This window comes from Tamandua tetradactyla, chromosome 3, assembly GCF_023851605.1.
Source record: "Tamandua tetradactyla isolate mTamTet1 chromosome 3, mTamTet1.pri, whole genome shotgun sequence".
Taxonomy (NCBI): domain Eukaryota; kingdom Metazoa; phylum Chordata; class Mammalia; order Pilosa; family Myrmecophagidae; genus Tamandua; species Tamandua tetradactyla.
This window is the reverse complement of record NC_135329.1, coordinates 172,188,471-172,209,930: the sequence shown is the minus strand read 5'-3', so window position 1 is coordinate 172,209,930 and position 21,460 is coordinate 172,188,471. Positions and strand designations below refer to the sequence as shown.

Below are 21,460 nucleotides of genomic sequence, written 5' to 3'. Positions count from 1 at the left end.
GAAGAAACTAAGTTAGCCTTCATTTGTACATAATTTCTGTATTCTTGATAGATTATTAATGTGTCTGTCTGAACTTTGGATTCCTTTTTAAACTGGTTACAGCATTTGCCTGGTTCTCTTATTACGAAATAAGTGAAATCTTAAAAACTATAATCCTTTTTATGTCTGTCTGAGTCATGATTTTAGTTTTTTAATACTCTTTTAACTGGCCATTAATTTTTTAATGAACTTTACTTTTTACAACAGTTTTAGATCTATAGAAAAATTACAAAGATAGAGTTAGACAGTTCCCATATACCCCACACTCAGTTTCTCCTATTAACATCTTATATTAATATGGTACACCTGTTATAACTGATGACCCAATATTGACACATTATTATTAACTAAAGTCCATACTTTATTCATATCCTCTTGGTTTTTAATTAATGTCCTTTTTCTGTTCTAAAATCCCATCCAGGATACCGCAATACATTCAGTTGTCATGTTTCTTTAGCCTCTTCTTGGCTGTAACAGTTTCTCAGACAATCCTTGCTTTTTGATGACCTTGAAAGTTTTCACTGGTCAAGTATTTTGCAGAATGTCCCTCAAATGGGATTTGTCTGATGTGTTTCTCATGATTAGACTGGGGTTTGGGGGGTTGGAGAGGAAGACCAGTGGCAAAGGACATTTTCATCATATCATATCAAGGTTACATACTATGAACATGACTTCTCACTGTTGATGCTGACCTTGATCACTTGGGCTAGTATTTGTCAGGTTTCTCTACTTTAGTCACTTTCCCCCCATTCCCATACTGTACTTTCTGGAAAGAAGTCATATATGCAATCCACATTCAAGGATTGGGAATTATTTTTCTCCTACTGGAAGGCAGAGTATCTTCATAAATTGTTTAGAATTTTTCTGCCAAAGTGTCTACATAAATAATCTGGAATTTTTCGACATGAGAGATTTGTCTCTTATCCCATGTTTATTTATTTATTCAAATCATTTGCATCAGTATGGACTCATGATGTTTATTTTATATTCTGGGTTATAACCTAATACTACTTTATTCTGTTGCTCAAATTGTTCCAGTTTTGTTCTTTGGGAACTCTTTCAGGTCCTTTTGCCATTTCCCCCATTATTGGGAGGGTTTTTGTTTTGTTTTTGTTTTGTTGAGCACTTCCTTACCCTCTGACACCACTAAATACTAACAATCTATCTTGTATATTTCAAGTACCAATTCTAGAATCATCTATTTTCCCTTTTACTAGGAAATGGTATTGGAAACCAAGATCTGGGTGCTAAGTGTTCTCATTGCTCCTTAAGTGTCATTGTTTTTAGGCCCTCTTATTCTCATCCAAATTACTCTGAGATGTATCCGGGCACCACACTAACCAGGAAGATCTCATACCCTATTCAAGATTCCATGTGAGATGCCTGATAGAAAGGACTAAATTGCTTTGAAGAGACTGTTGGTAGAAATATGCATGGCAAAGGTACTTCTGAAGAGGGCTTAGAAATGATTAGTGTGTTATCAAAAACTTGAAGAAAGGTGACTCTTCTTTTAAAGTGGCAGAGAACTTGGCAAAATTGAGTCCTGACGTCAGACGAAAGGCAGGATTTGCAAGTGATGAGCTTAAATATTTAACTGAGGAGATTTCCAGCCTAAGTGTGGGACGTTCAGCCTGGTTTCTCCTTGCAGCTTATAGTAAAATTTGAGATGAAAGGGATAAACCAAGAACTGAGTTTCTGAACACAAAGAAACCAGACTTAATGATTTGTAAAATTCTGAGCTCCCAGAAGGCAAGTCCTCGGAGAACAGTGCTCCATGTAAGGGTTTAACTAAACATGGAACCAGTCAGCCATTTCAGTGTAAGTCAGAATTGGAAATGCAGTCATCCAGAAGAGATCTGTGGAAAGTGATTTTGTCTGATGGTTTTGAACTCTGTGTACTACATGTAAAATGAACAAGTTTTTTGAGAGGCCTGTTTTAACAGAACCACTAACAGCCTGGACTGAAAAGACAGATTGAAGGAAAAATGATTTCAAAGGCAGAACCATGGAAGCTGAGGTCTGGACCAAAGACATATACTTGAGATGAGAGAATGAGTTCACCTATATGTGTGGAAAGGGTGAGTGTGCCCTGGTACTTGGATAGGGCAGGCCTTCCATTCCATTGTTCAAGAAGAGGTTAATACTTTAGTTTTCTCAGATGTCTGGGGTTGAAGAGAGTCTTGCCACCATCCCAGTGATGAAGTTGAAGCCTAGAGCCTGGCCACCATCCTGATGTTTGACAAGGGTGGAACCTTCACCCCAGTATTCAGGGAGAGCATGCTGCATAAGCACTTGGAAAGGGTGGGTTGCTGCCCCCTCAGCCCAAAGGACAAAACATCATTCTATAGCTGACTCTCTGACCTTGAAATCTAATGGAGTAAGCCATGCACGGTTTGGGAATTGTTTGCAACCTGTGACCTCTGTTTTCCTTATAATTTCTCCTTTCTGGCATGGGAATGCTTATCTGATGACTGTCACTCCATTGTACATTGGAAGGAGATAACTTGTTCTCTAAATTTCACAAGTCCACAGACTGAGAGGAATTGTGCTCCAAGACAAGACCACGCCTATAACAGATTTCGATAAGACTCTATACTTGGTATAGTTATTGAAATAATTTAAGTTTTTTTTGATATTTTGATGGAATGAATGTATTTGCGTATGGAAAGAGCATGTCTTTTTAGGGTCCAGAGGGTGGAGTGTGGTGGTTTGAAGCTATATATACCCTAGAAAGGCATGTTTTTAAATGTAATTCATTCCTGTTAATGTGGAGCTGTTGTAAGTAGGACATTTGAGAAGGCTACTTTACTCAGGATGGGTCTTAATCCTCTTACTAGGGTCCTTTATAAACAGAATGAACACAAAGAAAGAGAGAGAGAAAGGCATGAGAATCAGAAGCTGAAATCAATGGAGCCCAGAAGAGAAGGAAGAGACCAGCAGATGTAGCCATATGCCTTGACATATGGTAGACGAGTCAAGGATAGCCAGCAACAACTCTTTGGGAAGAAAGCATCGCCTTGATTTGGACATTTTTCCCAGCCTCAAAATTGTAAGCTAATAAATTCCCATTATTAAACCAATCCATTTCCCGGTATCTGCTCTCAGCAGAATAGGAAACTAAAACATGCAGATTTAAATTTTTTTAACTGGGTAAATACCTAGCAGTGTGATTTCTGGGTTATGTGAGAAGCCTTCGTTTAGCTTTATAAGCAATTACTACATCATTTTTTTATTCCCAAAAGAATGAATGAGAATTTTGCTGCTCCACATTCTTTCCAGCAATTGGTGTTGCCGGTTTTTTGGATTTTAGTCATTCTGGTAGATTGGTAGCACTATCTCATTGCTGTTTTAATTTACAATTCCCTATTGACAAAGGATGTTGAACAACTTTTTATATGCTATTTTCCATTTGTATATCTTCTTTAGTGGGGTGTTTGTCCAGATCTTTTGCCCATTTTTTAAATTGGGCAGGTCATTATTTTTTAGTATAAAGTTTTTCCCTGGGCACTGGGTATTAGAGTTCATCCTTGATTTCCTCTTCATTCTTATTTTTTGGAAGTATCTGCTGTATAATTTGAATTGACTATCTCTAAAAACTGGTGCTCTTTATTGTTACTCTGTCCTGGCCCCTAAGCTGCTGTGACTGGTTATGATGATGGCTGTTAGGCTAATGATGATGATAATGCCAATGTGTAGTGAATGTGAGCCATATGCCAGCTACTCTGAACACACTCCATGACATGTATTAATTCATTTCCTCCTCACAATAACCCTAAAAGTATGTTTTATCAGTACCCATTTAATAAATGAGGGAAGTAAGAGTTTAGGAACATTAAGAAACTCAACTAATTTACAGTCAGTAAGCAACTGAGCCATTCCTTGAATTCAGGGAGTATGAGCCCATAGGCTATTATCTTAGCCAGTATAGAATATCAGTACTGCCTAGAGACTAGAAAAGTAAACACAATTATATTCTTTCTGATAAGTAGCAGTATATTGTATAGTATCAAAATATTGATTCTAAAAAAAACTGTACAGCTGCAGGGAAAGACAGGCATAATCTTTTCTCAAGGAAATCACAGCAAACTGAGATGCTCCAAGATGTGGTAAAAAAAATGACCACTTCAATCCCTTCTATCGTCCCCACCACCAAGCCCCTCCAGCCACTTGAGTTAGAGCCTTAGATGGAGGGGAAATTGCCACATTATCAGACCAAAATAGGGTTCATTGCCATATGGAAGTGAATGTTGTTGGGCTGTAAATCATTGTTAGCCTGTCTGAAATCTTTATTAAGGAGAAGTCAGCCACTCTGAGAAAGGAGCACATGCTATGAAGAAGAAAGATGTTCCACTTTCTTCTGCTTAATTCTCAGCAACACTAAACTGGACATTTCATATCCTGCAGTTGTAGGGATTTTTCTTTTTCATTTTTTTTTTATCTTCTTTAGTAACTCTAAAGAAGAGTTTCCCCATTAGAGTTTGGGGAAAATCTTCCTTTATCCACAGAATTCTTAGAGAGTTTCTTGACTCTTTCTCCCTTTCATACTCAACACTTAAAATCTCTCCTGAACTCATTCCTTATTTAAATATGGGTAGGAAGATTTGGACAATGATCTATGACTTCTTACTTTACTGTAAAACAGGATTTTTTACATACAAAATCCTGCTACTTTATTTTGCATTTTTGACACTGTCATAGCTTCTTTTACTAGTTGATTCTTGAGATCAGCTTTAATTATGTGAATCATTATTGCTTCCAAATATTTTTTAAAAAGTTAGTGGATTGAAGATTAAATTCCTTCTGAGCACCAAATTTATTAACTATTTCAATCTCATTTGAAAAATGGAATTGTTCTTACCTGAACTGAAAGCTACCTAGGGATGTACAGCCAAACCAAGAATTCAGGATCTCTGGGATTCTGACCGGTATTTTGGCTTCTTGGGAAGAGTTCAAAATCCCTAGCAATGTTTTAAACAAATGTTCCTTTATCCAGCTTTTAATTCCAACAAGATGAGTCATGTTCCAGGTTATTTTAAGAGGAAACAACAAGCTCTACTCAGTCACTGTGTTGCTCCCTCCCAGGCCACTGTTTTGTACTTCTCCAGGGCCTTCCATTCAGATGTAAAGAATGGCACCCGTGGAGTTGTGCAGCACCAAACCTGTACAGCCTGATGTTGTGACCCTGCCTATACTGTTAAAATTGGGGTTGAGGACAAGAACAGTGCCCTTCATCTCTGTACCCCAGGCAAGCAGTACATACTCAATAAGTATGAACTGAATTAACTGATTTAATAAATCACACTGTAATATAGGATTCTTATTTGATAAAGCTGTTTAACAGTATTTCTTCTATGTGCTGAGGAGATGCTTTCAAGGTATTTAAAAGAAAAAATTAGTGCAAAAGCACTAAAAATAGGAACCTACCTACTTCTGCCAAACCGTAAATCAAATATTCACTTATATTCACTTTTTGCTTCTTCTTTATACTCCATCTCATGAAGTCTGTAATTTACTCTTAAATGCTTCAGTAATATGAATGTGTAAAATTTATACTAAGGAGTGTCAGCTACTCCAATCAGGAATTCACACTCTTAGATGTTAGTATTTCATCAGAAAGGTGACACTCTCAGCGGCTACTACAAATGCTTCTACACTCTGTCTCAAGTCATAATCAGAGACTTTGTTAATTTGCATAATGTTAGAAATCTGTTTTCATTGGTGAAAATATGGCTTTCTAATATAATGGACTCTCACTGGCAAAATTAGTGGTATTCAGGACAGGTGAATTGGTTTAAAATATTACAGAGATACTAACAATCCTTATATGAAAAATGCCTAGTAACATAAAAGATCTTTCATTTTCATCCTTAAGGATGGCATCAAAGGCTGATCCCTAAAAAATCTTGTGTCCAGTCATAGGTTTGGTGGATTCTGATAAAGAATTAACTGAATCTCACCTCTAGAATATTATCTTATTTGTCTTGACCCAATCTTTCATGCAACATGTAAACAGCATTTCTTCCTTGGTCACATGAGACTTAAAGTTTACAGAACTTGATAAATGTCTACCTAAAAAAATCCAAAAACTGTTGTGTATCTGATGGTTTTGGCCAAGCGGAATGTGGTCAAGTCTTGCTTTCATTGTAGCCTGGTAGAGGGTGGCAGTGGGGTAGCTAACCCTCGTCCAACTCTAATTATTGGTAGCTGTTATCTATCAGAAAAGAACCTAATAGGTCTACATAACACGGTGGCTTAGGTCCATTTGCAACACCCCTGTAAACTAAGTATTTTTGGTTGGTTGGTTGGTTGGGATTTTTTCCCCCTGCTTTTATTTTATTTCACTTTATACTCAGAAAACCTTGACGATGAAGGAACCTTTTCCACAACTGAATATCTTTGGTGGAGAAGAGAATTAGCAGCCTCCTTAGGGGATGGAACATTGACTTGGCAAAAGATGGCAACTGGAGGGCCAAATGTGACTAACATATACATAAAGTTCTCCCAAGTCTTTTCATACAGTCATTTTTGCCTAGTAACTAAAAGCCACATCTGCCTCAGAGGGAAAAAGCAGGAAACACCCATGAAGTCACACTACAGAGAAAGTTACTCACCTTTACATTAAAATGCACTGTTTCAGCTTTGCTCTCATTTTACCTCTCCATGTTGTATTGTTGAAGTCAAAGAACCTTTCCCAAACCAAAATCTGAAGATCAGCAAAAATAGAAAGCTTTTAGCATTCCTTGTCTAGGTAGTAAACCAAGTTGATGGTTCATGAACAGCACCCTCTTCCTCAACCATATTTACACTGTGCGTGATACCTAAGGCAGTTAATACAGCTTCAATGCTCCCTATAATAGTGTCCAATGCTGCAACTCAAATGTATTTTTAATGAAGCCAAAAGGATCTGGCTTAGTAATTGAACCTGAAAGTGTTAAAATGTATAAAGTTGTAGCACCTTTCTCTATTTTCTTCAAAAATATAACTTTCCAGAGACTCCTATGCATGCAAGGAATGCATTCCAGGGGAGGCCTGGAATGCTTCTCCCGTGTTCTGGCACGGACTCAGAGGTAGCAGATAATGAAGTCTGGAATAAAAGGCACAAGATGTGTTACAGGTCATTGAACAAATGCCTAATGTTTTACTGAAAAACTGCTCTGATCTGTTGTTCCAATCAATGTTATATTCTAAAAATGTTCAGGTACCTGATTCAGGATATTAGGGTATTCCACATAAATTGAGCAGGAGATTGGAAAAAGAAAAGAAGGAAAAGAGGGGAATGAAAGCACTTAACTAATCATATTAGGAACTCCCTAATCTGGCTCACCTAATGCTAATGATACCTGCAATCAAGAAATGATCTTCAAAAGACAGATAAAATACATTGTGCCATGCAGTTCTAATTTGTATTTTAACCTTTAAAATCTCTGAAAAAAACCCGGGTTTTCCTGTTTTTGAAGCAACTCTCATTTTTGGATATTCTCTTAAAGGCTTCTCTTTTCCAAATTTCTAGAACATAATTAAAAGATGACAGAATCATTATTACAGGTATGTGCATCCAGTGCTTCTGAATAAGGTGTACTTTACCCCAGTTATCAGTGGTTTGGATTGTGATTCATTTCACAAGTCCTCAGGCTTAGTTTGTTTTAAATGAGCACCATGTCCATTGATTTTATATCAAAGACTAAAGCTTTCATTTCCAAATAGTCTTCATTTATTTTGCTTAAACAAGGAAAGCTCTAAAGTTATTGAACTTTGAAGTAAATACCAATGTAATATGCAGTACATTGAAACACAAAACTATTTACTGCTCTAGTAATTTATTGCAGGATATTTGAGTTGAACAGAAACTTGAATTAGCCTGGAATTCAAGTTTAAGAGAATTGGGGGCAGGGGGGAGGTAGGCTTCATCCTGCCTATTCATGGTGAATCTCCCTTAAAGTCTCCATCAACTTCAATGGCTACCATTTTGCAAAGTCCTAAGATGTCCTTCAGAGAGAACCTAAATGGTTACCACAGTGCTTCAAAGAAGTGTATCTGCTCTAACAGAAAGAACAGATAGATGTCCTGCAGGAGTCTGGAAGGCATGCCAGTGTCCAGTGTAAGAAAGGACTTAGGGGAAATTGCAACACACTATGTTATCTTTTTTCTTCCTGAGATAAAAAATAATTATACATTGTAAACAAAGCATTTTTGGGTAGCATTTAGGTTCACCCTGCCCAAACCCAAGGGTAAGAAAAATGTGGGGCTGGTATAAAAATGATAATGGGGAGAATGACGATGTCAAAGGGGTAGAAGGACAGGAAGTGGCCCTTCAGCAGGAATATCAGAAACTGGGGAACACAAGGCAGAAACTAGATTTATCTGTTCTTACTTGGGTTCTAAGTCTTCTGCAATCCCAGTTGACCCCTGATTGGAAGCCAGAGGAAACTGAAATGGGTACTTTCTGGTTCATCCTTTCCTTTTTCTCTAGTAGAAGACCCTCTGTGTAGGAGTGACACAGGAGATAAATGATGCTTATTTCAAGTCCTACAGAGGGTCTTCTCTTTGTCTTCCTCTCCTTTTCTTGATCATCTATATGTGCTGCTCATTCTATCTCCAAGTGTTCCTGGAAGAGCCAATTGTAATTAAACTGTAAAGATTCTAATGTTCTTCACTTGTAGCCCCCTCTGCACATACCCCTTATGACAGAACTATCCTCTCTCCTTTCATAATCTGTATAATAAGCAGAAAATAAGAAGGGACTCTTTCCAGGTTTCTGGGAAGAAAGGAAAATGGTTCAACATTGGAGGCCGATGCAAACAAAGAGATGATAGGATGACGACTATACTTCCAAGTAATTGACCACCAAGTGGAGAAGAGACAGACATGCAGTAAGAAACATAATGAAACAGGGTATGAGTGAGGTTATAAATACACATACAAAAAAAAAAAAAAACTGAAAGGGCAAGGATGATACAGGTTTACAGAGGACAAACCTGAAGATTACAGAACATAAATGCTTGGCTGTCTTAAATTAGAGATCATTCCACTAAGAAAAATAGAAAGAGCATAGAATTCAGATGTGCAAGTTTCCAAAGTCCATGGTGTTTTGACTAAAAACACTCACTTTCCAAAGGTACAAAGAGAGCAAGCTTCCCATTTCCCTATACTGATGCCTGGAGGTCACAGTACATGCAAATCCAGCATTCAGAGTCTATGGACCTCTCATTTTCCCAAAGAATTATTACTACATCATATGACCTTTATCAAAGGGCAGACAGTATAAACTTTAAAAGCTGACTGCTACCAGTACAATTTTCCCCTAGAGAATTCCACTCTCCAAAATTTAAGGCTACCATCCAAAATTTCTACTACACCTCTCAGAGAGGTAGTAATGGATCCCAAGGTCATAAAATAACCGAGGAGCCTCTGGCCATTATTCAGGTGTTTAGGTACTATGATTCATCTCTGTAAAGGCTGCCCTGTTCCTTCCCAAGACAATGAGCAGGAAGTAGGCCAGGAAGGAGTCAACAACTGCCACCCCCAGTTGTACATGTAAGTGCACTGCTGCAGCTATGGCGTCACCTAACTGAGGACGCATAGGGAAGGTTCTCAGAACACACAGACGGTTCTTGATGTTGGGGCAAATCTTAGTTCTCCCAGGCATAAATTTTTAGTGCTTACTGTTATTCCTCGGCAAAAAAAGAACTCAGGAATGAACTTTTAATAACATTTTCTCAAGCCAGAATGGGCGACAAAGGTTTATGCAGCTATATATGGAAACATGTCCTGGCTCTGCCAAGTACCTAGAGGAGACTCCAATTCTTCTCTGACAGTATGAATCATGATCTAAACAGAAAATTCCAAGCTCAAAACAGTTTCTGAGGGAAGAAAGGGAAGATCAGTTATCCAAATGTGTGCATACCTTCTGGAATAGAAACAGTGGGAATTTGAATGCCACATTTTTCTTTGAAGATTAAATCTTCCACAACAGAAATAGCAAGTCTCATGTTCAGCCTTTTTAAAATGACTATTCTCTTCTATGACTTGACAGAGTTTTAAATGACCAGTACCCTTACTCTTGAAATAAAGAAGTCAAGTAATTGTCCACATTGAGATAAATTCTTAAAATATTTGTTATGTTTTATCCAAAAAAGTGTAATGTATTTTTACACAAATTTTCTATCATTTTTAAATCTCATTCCTTTTAAATATATATAATGGGGCACAGAAAGGCAGGAAAACATTTACTTTGAAGAAGAATATCATCTCTTCTATATAGAGTTTTTTTAAAAAGTTCTATCATGTCATTAGATGAAAACATGATCAGTAAATACTTATTCTCTTAATCAAGTTAAGGCATTTAACATTCATGTTTCAGCTGGCTTCATAAGAAGATATGTTAACAACTGTGACTATAGCAAGAATATTCAATGAGGAACTGTTAACAGGGTGCAAGAAAGAGAAACTTGAGAAGAAATTTATTTCTGAAGCTTGAAGACTGTCACATAATCAGTGGATTGTTATGAATATCTCCAAAGTCAGAGAATCATTGGACAGAGGTTAGAGCAAAGCAAAATCAGGGGCATTATAAGGGAGAACCTCTGAATTATTTTAACTGTCCAAAGATGGGCTGGGTAATTCATTCCCTATTGCTAGAAATATTTAAGCAAAAGCTGGTAAGCACCAGACAGAGGTGCTTTAATATTTCTACCAATAGACAATAAATTACCCCATCCATATTTGGTTAACTTTAATATTTTTGAAGTACTTCCTTATCTCCAAATGCATATCCCTTCGGCTGCTTAAATTCTCATGTCCACAACTGAATCATTATTTTCTCTTCCAAGCAATGTGCCTATCTTTTGCTATCTCAGAAAATGGCACTATCATCTACCCACTGCACAAGGATAAGATCTAGGCAATATTCTTTAAACAGCCACCTTCCTCAATCATGTAATTACTCCCTAAGTCCTACCCAACTTCCCTCTCAAAGATCTCTTACATTAGGTCATAGGTTGAAACTAACAACCCTCTTGAATAAGATGAGTGATTCTCAACCTTACCTGCTCATTAGAATCACTGGAAGAGCTCTCAAAAAGATAATATTGTTCTAATATGTCTAGGTACACTGAAGACCAATTAAATAAAAATCACTGTGGGCTGGAGCAGAAATTAGTATTTTTTTTAAAGCTCTCAGGTGATTTCAATGTACAGATAGGTCTGTGAACCACTAAAATAGAGATGGGAAGACCAGATAAGAAGATATTAAAGTAATCAAAAGATAAAATGATGAACTAGGGCAGTTACATTTGGAATGGAAATTTGGAAAAAAAAACTGAGATATCTGAAAAATATAGAAGAGCATAGTGCCAACTTTTCATGGCAAAATCCCAATTCTTTCATTCCATGCCATAGTTAGAGAGTATAACCCATCAAGAAGTCTTTTTGCAGAAGGGACTTGGTAAAGGTACGTGGATGGATCTGCTCAAACTTTTCACTATCTCTTGGGAACAAACTACAGTAAGCCAGGCAAATTATCCTAGATGTAAGAAAAAAAGTTAGAGGATTTATATAAGTCTATGTGCTAGTTTGATACTGTTGTGTACCCCAGAAAAGCCATGTTCTTTAATCCTCATTCAATATTGTTGGGTGGGATTTCTTTATTTCCATGGAAATGTGTCTCTACCCATTCAACATGAGGTTGTTTACTGGAGCCCTTTAAGAGGGAACCATTTTGGAAAAAGCTTCAGTGCCAACAGAGCCAATATGAGACCCAGACATTTGGAGATATAGGAAGAAAATGCCCTCAGGGAAGTTATTTAAAATGAAAACTCAAAGACCCAACCAGACACCAGCCATGTGCCTTTCCAGCTGACAGAGGTGTTACAGACCCATTGGCCTTCCTTGAATCAAGATATCTTTATATGGGTACCTTAGTTTGGACATCTTAATAGCCTTAGAAGTGTAAACTTGCAACTTAATACATTTCCTTTTTAAAAATTGTTCCATTTCTGGTATATTGCATTCCAGCAGCTTTTGCAAACCAAATGAGTAGATCATAAATGCTTTATTACATAGTAATCAAAGGTATGCCCTGAAAAATTAGATTCTAAAAAAGTTTGAAGTACCTAGAAAGCAAGGAAATGTGTACATATAAATTTCACATATCTATCTACATATATCAGAACCAACTATATTTTTGATTACCAACCAAACATTATGCTTGAGAGTGACCTTTTTAATTTATTACATGCCACAAACAAAATTCTTATTTAAAAAATCCTCTAATTAATATAACTTAGAAATGTTATGGCATTTAGTTCAAAGATAAAATCACCATGACATCAACAGACCTTGCCATTCCTAGAAATGGCCCTGATTTACCACAGCAATTTCCTCAGAAAGGGTGGTGGGAGTAGAAAACCACTCAACTCCTACACTTGTCTGTCAGCTCATGAAGTTCTCTGCATTGGAATGAGAAAATCAAGAATAAACCGTGAAGTGAGTTAAAATCAGACACTGTAGACACTCTACTTTGGCTTCCTGGACCTTCTTATCATATTGCTAAAAATATAACCAAAAAGGAAAACTGCAACTATTCATTACACAGAATTCAGCTATCTTTTTCTAAATTTTTTAATACTTGAGAAAGGAACCATCTAAGAATAACTTTTTACTCTTAAATATTTTATTTACACTTGTAAAAATAATATAAATACATAGAGTGAAACCATGAAGAAAAACAAGGGATAAACAAGTTCTTGTATGAACTACTTCAAATACATGGAGTCAATAACAGAGGGTATGCTGGTTTGAAAGTGTTGCGTATCCCAGAAAAACCATGTCCTTTAATCCTGACTCAATATTGTAGGGTGGAAACCTTTGTTTAGATTGTTTCCATGAAGACTGGCACACTCAATTATGGGTGTGGCCTCTTGACTGAATTAATACATGGAGATACGATGTGCTTGATTGTGGGTATGGCCTTTTGATTAGATGGAGATGAGACTGCATCAATTCAAGGTGTGTCTTGATTAGTTTACTGGAGTGCTTTAAAAGGGGAAACATTTTGGAGAAAGCTCATATGCTTGGAGAACAGTTGCTTCACAGCCAACAGAAACACAGACATTTGGGGATGTTTGGAGTGCTGACAGAGAGCAGACGCCTAGATACGGACATTTGGAGATGCAAAGAGCCCAGCAGATATTGCCATATGTCTTCTCATGAGATATTAAGCAAGCCAGAACCCAGAGTTGTGTCCCAGAGGAACTAAGCGAAGTCCCAGATGCTTAGAGAAGCTGGAAGCAACAGATCCAGGAACAAGGACCAGCAGACACCAGCCACATGACTTTCCAGTGACAGACATGGGCCTTCCTTGAGTTAAGGTATCTTTTTCTGGATGCCTTAGTTAGGATATTATTATGGCCTAAGAACTGTAAACTTGTAACCTAATAAATTTCCTTTTTAAAAGTCATTCTATTTCTGGTATATTGCATTCTGCAACTTTAGCAAACCAAAACAGAGGGGTACAGAAGGGAAAACTACTATTGCATGCTATACCCTGTATTTAACAGGAAGACATCAACAGTACCACAGCAATTCCAGGGGTAAATAATTGGAGTGGGAGGGATAAGAGTTAAGGGGAGGTTTGGATTTTGGGCGAGAGGGTGTTTATTGGTTCTTTTTCTCTTTGGAGCAATGAAAATGGTCTAAAATTGACAGTGTTGATGATTGTACAGCTAAGTAAGGGTAATATGAGACATGGGTTATTTCCTTTGGACATTATCCACAAAGTCCATTGGATGGAGGTGGCTGAAGGATACATTGATTGAGAAGCAGAAAGGTGACTTCTGAAAGTATGAAAAGTAGAAAGGACAACTTCTAGATTCCGTCACAAGCTTGCAATCATGCAACCTTTGGCCAAACAATTCAGTAAACTACAGGCATGGACTAGAGTGAGGTGTGGCAAACTTTGGCCCACCACCTGTTTTTATAAATAAAATTTTATTGGAACACAGCTAAGTCCATCCAATTACATATTGTTTGTCTGCTTTTATGCTACCATGGCAGAGTTAAATAGATGAAAGAGAGACCATCTGCCTTGTAAATCCTAAAGTGATTTACTATCTGGCCATTTAAGAAAAAGTTCCCTGACCCTGGAGTAGCAGATTATGATGGTTTCTCCTAATAAAGGCTGATATTTTTTGAATGGTAGTATTGAACATGCTAACATCAGCTGGCCCACTAATGGAATTTTCTACATAGATAGCAAAATATCTTTGTACTTACCATAAATGTTTTGCTTTGGTTAACTGTCTTACAGTCTGTAAAGTCTCATGAACCATGTTAACACATCTTAGATGTGTATTTGTGTACTGTATAGCTAACTCTAGATCAATAATAATATAAGTTGCACAGTCAGCAGTCTCCTGCCCTGGATGCTGAGGACTGTCTCTGAAACTAAATCTCTTAACTAAAATCCTCATTGAGAAATCTCAGAAGCATAAACTAACCCTCTTGCTAAGGGTCTTAGCTAACTTAGAGTCACAGAGGTTCATTACCAGGATTTGATCTAATGTTTCCTTAAACGCTGGCCCAAGGGTTATAAACTCAAGGAATTTTCAGTCTCTTAGCACACACATGTGCATGTGGAAAAGCTTGATACTTGTGATTTTTAAATGCCAAGGGCAGTAAGTCCATCCTGCCCTTTATTCCAGTAAGTTCATTTTTATATTCGTGCAAACAATCCTTTAGCCTATAAAACTATCAGTAAACTTCCTCAACCAGAGATAAAAAAAAATGAGATATATTATCTATAAACTCCTTATTCTCTTCTATGCCCTCATGTGATGACAATGCTGCAATGCTACAGTCATACTTGAGACTGATAGCTGCTAACCCCAAACTTTCCATGGTATATGAACTACAACAACTACTGGTATCACTATTCCATCTTTGATTGACCAAGGGGCATGAATGGCCAGAGGTCATTTTGAGCATCTAACTTCTAGTCGGCAAAATCATGAAACTATCCAAAACTGAGGTTGGTTGAAACTATTTTAGGGCATATGTATATGCATTAGACCCAGAATTCCTATTCTTGGCTGTGTGTTCAGTGAAGGTGAATGGTGAAGTTGGGGAATAGCCCTTACTAAAATCTAGAAGAAGAATATTCCTGGAAGAAAGAATTTAAGTGCCAAGCCCCAAGGCAGAAACCTGCTCAAGGAATAACAATGGTTGATTAGGAAATTTTATAGCCTATCAGATTACACCCGAACCCTTAATTAAGGGTTCATTAATTAAGTTCATAAATGTTCTACTAATTTTTAATATTACTTTCCCAGTATAAATTGCCATGTAAAATGCAAAATAATCTAAACTACACTATCCCCTTGAAGTAATTCAGGGGATATTCAGACAGTTCCAGATGGGTGAAACCAGATGCTGGCACTTAAGCATCTTTGATGTGAAATTATGATCTTGTGTGATAGTAGTTTGGTACCTCCAAATTCTTATTATTATTCTTGGTCTTAGTCTGTTCAAGTAAATGAAATGACAACCTAAATGCATATAAATAAAAAAACACAAGTCTAAGAATTTTTCATTGTATGTCTCACTACTAGCATTATACTTACTCATGTATTGTTTTTCTCCTCCACCAGAATGTATGCTCCCTGAGGGCAGACACTCTGTTTCATTCACCAATTTATCCACAGCAAAACAGACCCTGATCTGTTTACTAGACATGCAATAAATGCTCATTGAACTAAGAAGTGACTTCTTAAAGGAATCCAATGTAGGCTTAAGTTACTAAAATGATAACCAAAACACATAAACTGACATTTCAAATAGGAAGTGTGATAGAGAACCAGATGTCTGCCAGTGTGAATCCCAGGTTAAGGGGTAGAGAAAAGAAGACCATGGAAGTCATATAGAACTAGGTGTGATGGTACGGTCATCCAAGTTAGGTGGCATGGGTTCTACCATAGACTTCTCACTCCTCACTTCCTAGCTTGAGAGGCTCAGCGTATAGCACTCTATTAACAAGGCTAGAAAATACCAAAAAAAAAAAAAAAAAAGTATAATGAACTCAGTTTTGAACATAATGATCTGTGATGCCATTATATCAGGTGAAGAGAAAAATAAACTAGCCTTATAAGCATTTATTTCATAATAGAAGCTAATGGAATAAATGAAATCTTTCAGGATGGACATGGAATAAAGATCTCAAATCCAGTTGCTTTACAAGGACCTAGGGAGGCAACACTGACAGGTGAAGCAGGCTTAGTATGTATATGCCTCAGCTAAAGAAAGCAGCCTTTTCTTCATTGGCCCATTATGACCACAAGAGAACATGGCCCAGAGTACCCTCATCTCCCACTTTTTTTTTCCAAAAGAAAGTGAAATTCAAATTGTTATATGAAATCTCTCAACTTTTTAAAATTGACAACTCATTAAAAAATTTTTTGAAATCCTGTTCAGTCAAAAAAAAAAAAAAAAAACAACACACACAATAGCATAGGTTTGATGCACAGGGCACCCAGTTTACAATCTCTGCAAAAAGTGAGAGAGAAACAAAATGGATGGAAAACAGAATTCTAGGGAATAATTTAAAAGGCAGTCTTAAGAAATAAAACCAAAAGTTAGGGAGCAGTCAGAAAGTTAGGAAGGAAATAAAAGAAAATGTGACATTTAGAGAAGTCAAGGGAAAAGAGAGCTTAAAGAAGGAAACAATTAACAATTACAAATATTACAAGGCATCATTTAAGAGCAGGACCAAAGAAATGTTCAGATTTGGCAAAAGGTCACTGGAGATATTTGCCAATACAGTTTTACCAAAGTAGAAGTAAAAGACTGATTGCTTGAAAAGCAAATAGGAATATTAGAAAAAGGAGATTGAAAACTTGCTGTTCTATGTTGGTCAGAGAAAAAATAAATTGGTGTGATGATGACAATAGCAAAACTAGTAATATTTTGTGAATCCTTACAGGATGGTGGGTACTATGCTGAGTGCTTTATGGTGCAGAATACAACAGCTTATCTAATCGTTACAACAACCTTATGAAATAGGTACTATTATCATCTTTATGTTATAGTCAGGGAAATGGAAACTGAAATAGGTGAAAACGATGCATTGTAATTGCCAGAGCTGAGATTTGAGCCCAGGGTGTGTGAGTGGACAAACAAAGAAACAAGGAACCCTCCCCACAAACACACATGCACAAAATCTTATTTTAATACGTTATAGATATTAGGGGTAATGTCCTATCAGGAACATGAAACTAACTTAGAAACAGGACAAAGTTCGGGATGAACAGAGCAAAACATAAGGGTTCCCTTGGGAGTGATGCCAAGATCAGCCTCACCATACATCTTATAAATGGACTAGGAGAGACTGAGTAATCAGACGTTTCAAATTCTGCAAGATACACTAAGCATCTCTGGAGTGTGAAATGCCAATCTGACAAAAATAAAACAAAGTACACTTAAAGAGTGACAACCTATATGTTCACAGGACTCAAGAATGGATCTGACATCTCCATGACACAGACAGGTGTCTTCAATTTCCATTTCAATACTTGCTTTCCTGTTTCAGTGTGTTCCACTGTCCTCTGATCTCTCCACGCCCTCAGTTATGGTAAACTATCACATGGCAAAGATAAGGTTAGAAGGTCCTACGGGTTCACAGGTCCAGCCAAGACCTGAAATTCAACCTAACTACAGGATTGGGGTTCACGGAAGGATGATGTCAAGTGCTGTGGACTAGAAATAGCCCAGTACCTCTAAAAGCAGGCAGAAGCCTTTTCACCTACAATTCTTAGCTGTTTTACACAGAGATGGTGAACCTGTTGAACTCATTATGAAAATATATGGCACAAAGTGAAAACATGAACATGTTAAAAGCCTCTTAAATTAATTCACAATCATGAGTCTAAATGGTATTTAAGATAAACTAGGGCCACTTCTGAGGTGACAAAGAAGGTCAGCTTCATCTACCATCACACACTTCTTGAAGCTACTGTTTTATATGCAGTACTAGAGCTGAGTGGATCACAGGTCTGAAGTATAGGAAACTTCTCATATAGGATACAAAAGGAGCCACCAAACCTTATAAAATCAATCTCACCTCTTAATACTTTTGAACTTATGAGTGCTTTATACTGCAATATTGCACAAAAACAATTTTTCCCCTATGTTTTAGTCCACTACACAAATAAGCACAGCATTTAAAAAATATTCAGTGAAAAAGAAATATCTTTATTGAACTCAGGCCAAAATGAATGACAACTTTTGCAATTTTTGTTTGTTTTTTAGCTAATATTTGGTGAGTACTCTATGTGCAAGATACTTAACATACATTATTTTATTTAATCCACACCACACAGACACACACACACAAGATGTAGTCAGTTTCATTTTCCCAATACGGCTTTGAAAGTTATGTAACAGCCAAGGCTGCATGACTATTAATTGGTAGAACAAGTACTCAAAGCCTGGCAGTTTGCCCCCTGAGCCATTCTCTGAACCACAAACTATATTGTCTACATTACCTTCCACAAAAATAAAACTTTATTATAATGTATGTCCAGGTACATTAATCTGTAAATCCAACTAGATACTGCATATAATAGAGTTAACAAAAGAAAAAGGGCCGTAGTTCTCTCTCTAGAAGTCTCATGAAAATGCTCAACTATATTTTGTAGCTTAATCAGAAAATATAGAAAGCAACATACAGTTTTCCAAATGAAAACGGTAATTCTATCTGAAACCCCAAATTGTAAACTGGGTTTTGCCTTTTTTCTGTTTGTTCTAAAATACAGTGGGTGGTTTCACAACAGAAGCAGCAGTCTGGGAGTTGATAAAATTAAATAGAGAAAGCTCAGTCAAAAATCCACTTCCTATTTCCTCTTTGTACCCCTCTTCAGTTTCCTCTTGATAGCTTTTGAAATTTGAAACCCCACCAAGGCAACTGACCCAGAGACCCAATGAGGCCACTAGTTCATTATATTTGATAGGTGACAAAAGAAATCACACCTGCCCTACAAGACAGATGAACCCTTGTCCAATCAGTAGAAAGCAAGCAAACTTTTTTTTTAAGTCTATAAAAGTCATCTGCCATTCCTAGAAGTCCAAAGCTGCTTCATTTTTTGCAAGTAATCTGGCTTCCTTGCTGTACCAAAATTTTGGTGTCTCAATTAAAATGCTGTAATCTGCAAACTCAACTCTGATTTATTTGCCTTTTGAAAAGAGCCATCAGAGGTCTTATAGAGCTGTTCTTAGAGATATCAATTTCATGTAAAAGAAAAATCAGCACTCCGTGGACACACAAAAAATTCATCTGGAAAAAAGTCATTGACCAAAAGGAAAATAAACTTGATGCTGTTTTAACTAAGTTACATGTAAACAAAGATTACCAAACTTTAATCAGCAAAAGAGGTAGTTTGTAGAAAACAAGCTTGTAAGTAGACCAATATGTGAAAGCCATGTGAATATACAGTTTAATGTTCCTGATATTAAACACATTCTCACCCTTTACATATCTCCCACATAAAAAGCCATGGCCTTTATTTTATGAAGTCACATGCTGAAATATTCATGAATGAAGTCATATGACATGCTTCAAAGTAATCCAGATTAGGGTTGTGAGTAGTGAACGGAGGACTAGATGAACAAAACAGACCATAAATTATGAATTGTTGAAGCTGGGGGTTAGTACACGGGGGGTTGCAATATGATTCTCTTTGTTTATTTTTATTTATTCTATTCTATTATTTTTGTATATGTTTGACATTCAAAAAGTTAAAAAAATGGTTTAAGAATTTTTCAAGTACATTCTACACTTGTCTTAACTTGGTGAATACTGATACGCCAAATGTAATAATTCCTGCCAACAATTTAAAATTCAAAGTAAGAGTAGAATACAAATTCCGCTACTAAATAGTGTACAGTTTATAATCTGCTTCCATTAGTTCAGTGAAAGCCTGGTCCAAGTATGTCAAAGTCATAGATTTAGTTTTTATAAGGCCTACTTTGTTTTCTTCTGTTCCTTGGAATTACCATGTTTGGGGTTTTTGAGTTCAGTAGCTGTATTCCTTCAAAACTTGTTAAATGAAGAACTGTGTTTCTTAAAACCTAGGGCATTAAATTTTGCCTTTTTGGATTGAGAGTTTAAAAATGCAAGTTTTAAAATTCTGATACTTCAGTTTACCCTGAATTTTCATATTCTAGCAGAACTAAAAACATAAAGCCTTTGACCCAGCAATTCCACTCCTTGGAATTTATTTTATTGTTGTGGGCAAAGAAAAAAATCTTCATCATGTAAAGATGCTCCTAAGAATGCTGATTACCACAAAATACTGAAAACAACCCCAAATGTCTCACTCATTAGGAAATAATTAACTAATTTTGGACTACCTCCATACAGTGGACTACTATACTCCAATATAACAGAATTATATGTTATAAAAAAAGAAATAGCACTTGAGAATATTCCCCATTTGTATATGAAAAAAGAATGCAAGGAGAGCACATGTTCACATCTCAGCTGGTATGTGCTTAAAATACTTCTGGAAGGATACCCAAGAAATCCGACTAGAGAGAAAGGAGCTGAGAACTTAGAAGTCTGGTTTGGGAGGGGGACTTATATTCATTTTTTTTAATTTAATTCTCTTTGAAATATTTATTTCTTTACATGCCTAGTAGCAATTTGTGGGTGGGTAGGCAGCTTCCATGCCTATCCACAACTTGGTTGGGGAAGATCCAATTAGAGAAAATAATGTATGTTAAAAAAATTTGCAAACTGTAGCAGTATGAAAACCTAAGGCATTCTTGTCACTGTTTTATTATGAACATTTCAAGGAAAACTTTTTATTGTCCCGGAATTCTTACTTTCTTTGATAGAAAACTATTTTTCTCACAGTTTGACCTTCAAAGATGTGCCACATTTATCCTGAGACCTTGACCCTAGTACTAAATATACCAGTTTAAAGAGTTTGACTTTAAAGGATGTGCATTAGCATCAACAGAGGAGACTTTAAATACAAGATGAAAGGCAAGGAGAAAGAAAAGAGGGAGGAAAAATTGATGTCAAATGCTTTGTAATGCTTCATGATTTAATCTTCAGAATCACCATTCTTTCAACAAATTATTAAACTGCTATTGGTGCTACAATCACTTCTCTCATGAAGCTATATTTTTTAGTTCTCATAGATTCTGTAAAATTGCCTTCCAGAAAGGTTTTATCAAGGCATTCACTACTGATAAGAGTATGAGAATGCCTTTCTCCACATCATGTTCAATTCAGCACATGACCAAACTTTATCTAGTTAGAAAAATGGAGTGGAGGCATATGTCACCCACTAAATAAAAAATAATTAGATAGTGGGACAGAGAATGACCAGGTTATGAGATTAGGAAGAATTACTTTCTCCAGGATGGT

At 36.6% G+C, this 21,460-nt stretch overlaps 1 protein-coding gene across 3 annotated transcripts in view; it reads right to left on the bottom strand.

Annotated features, from left to right (window-relative positions):
- The window catches only part of PLCL1 (phospholipase C like 1 (inactive)), a 382,309-nt gene that overhangs the window by 259,473 nt on the left and 101,376 nt on the right, over positions 1-21,460 (bottom strand). The window lies entirely within an intron of this gene.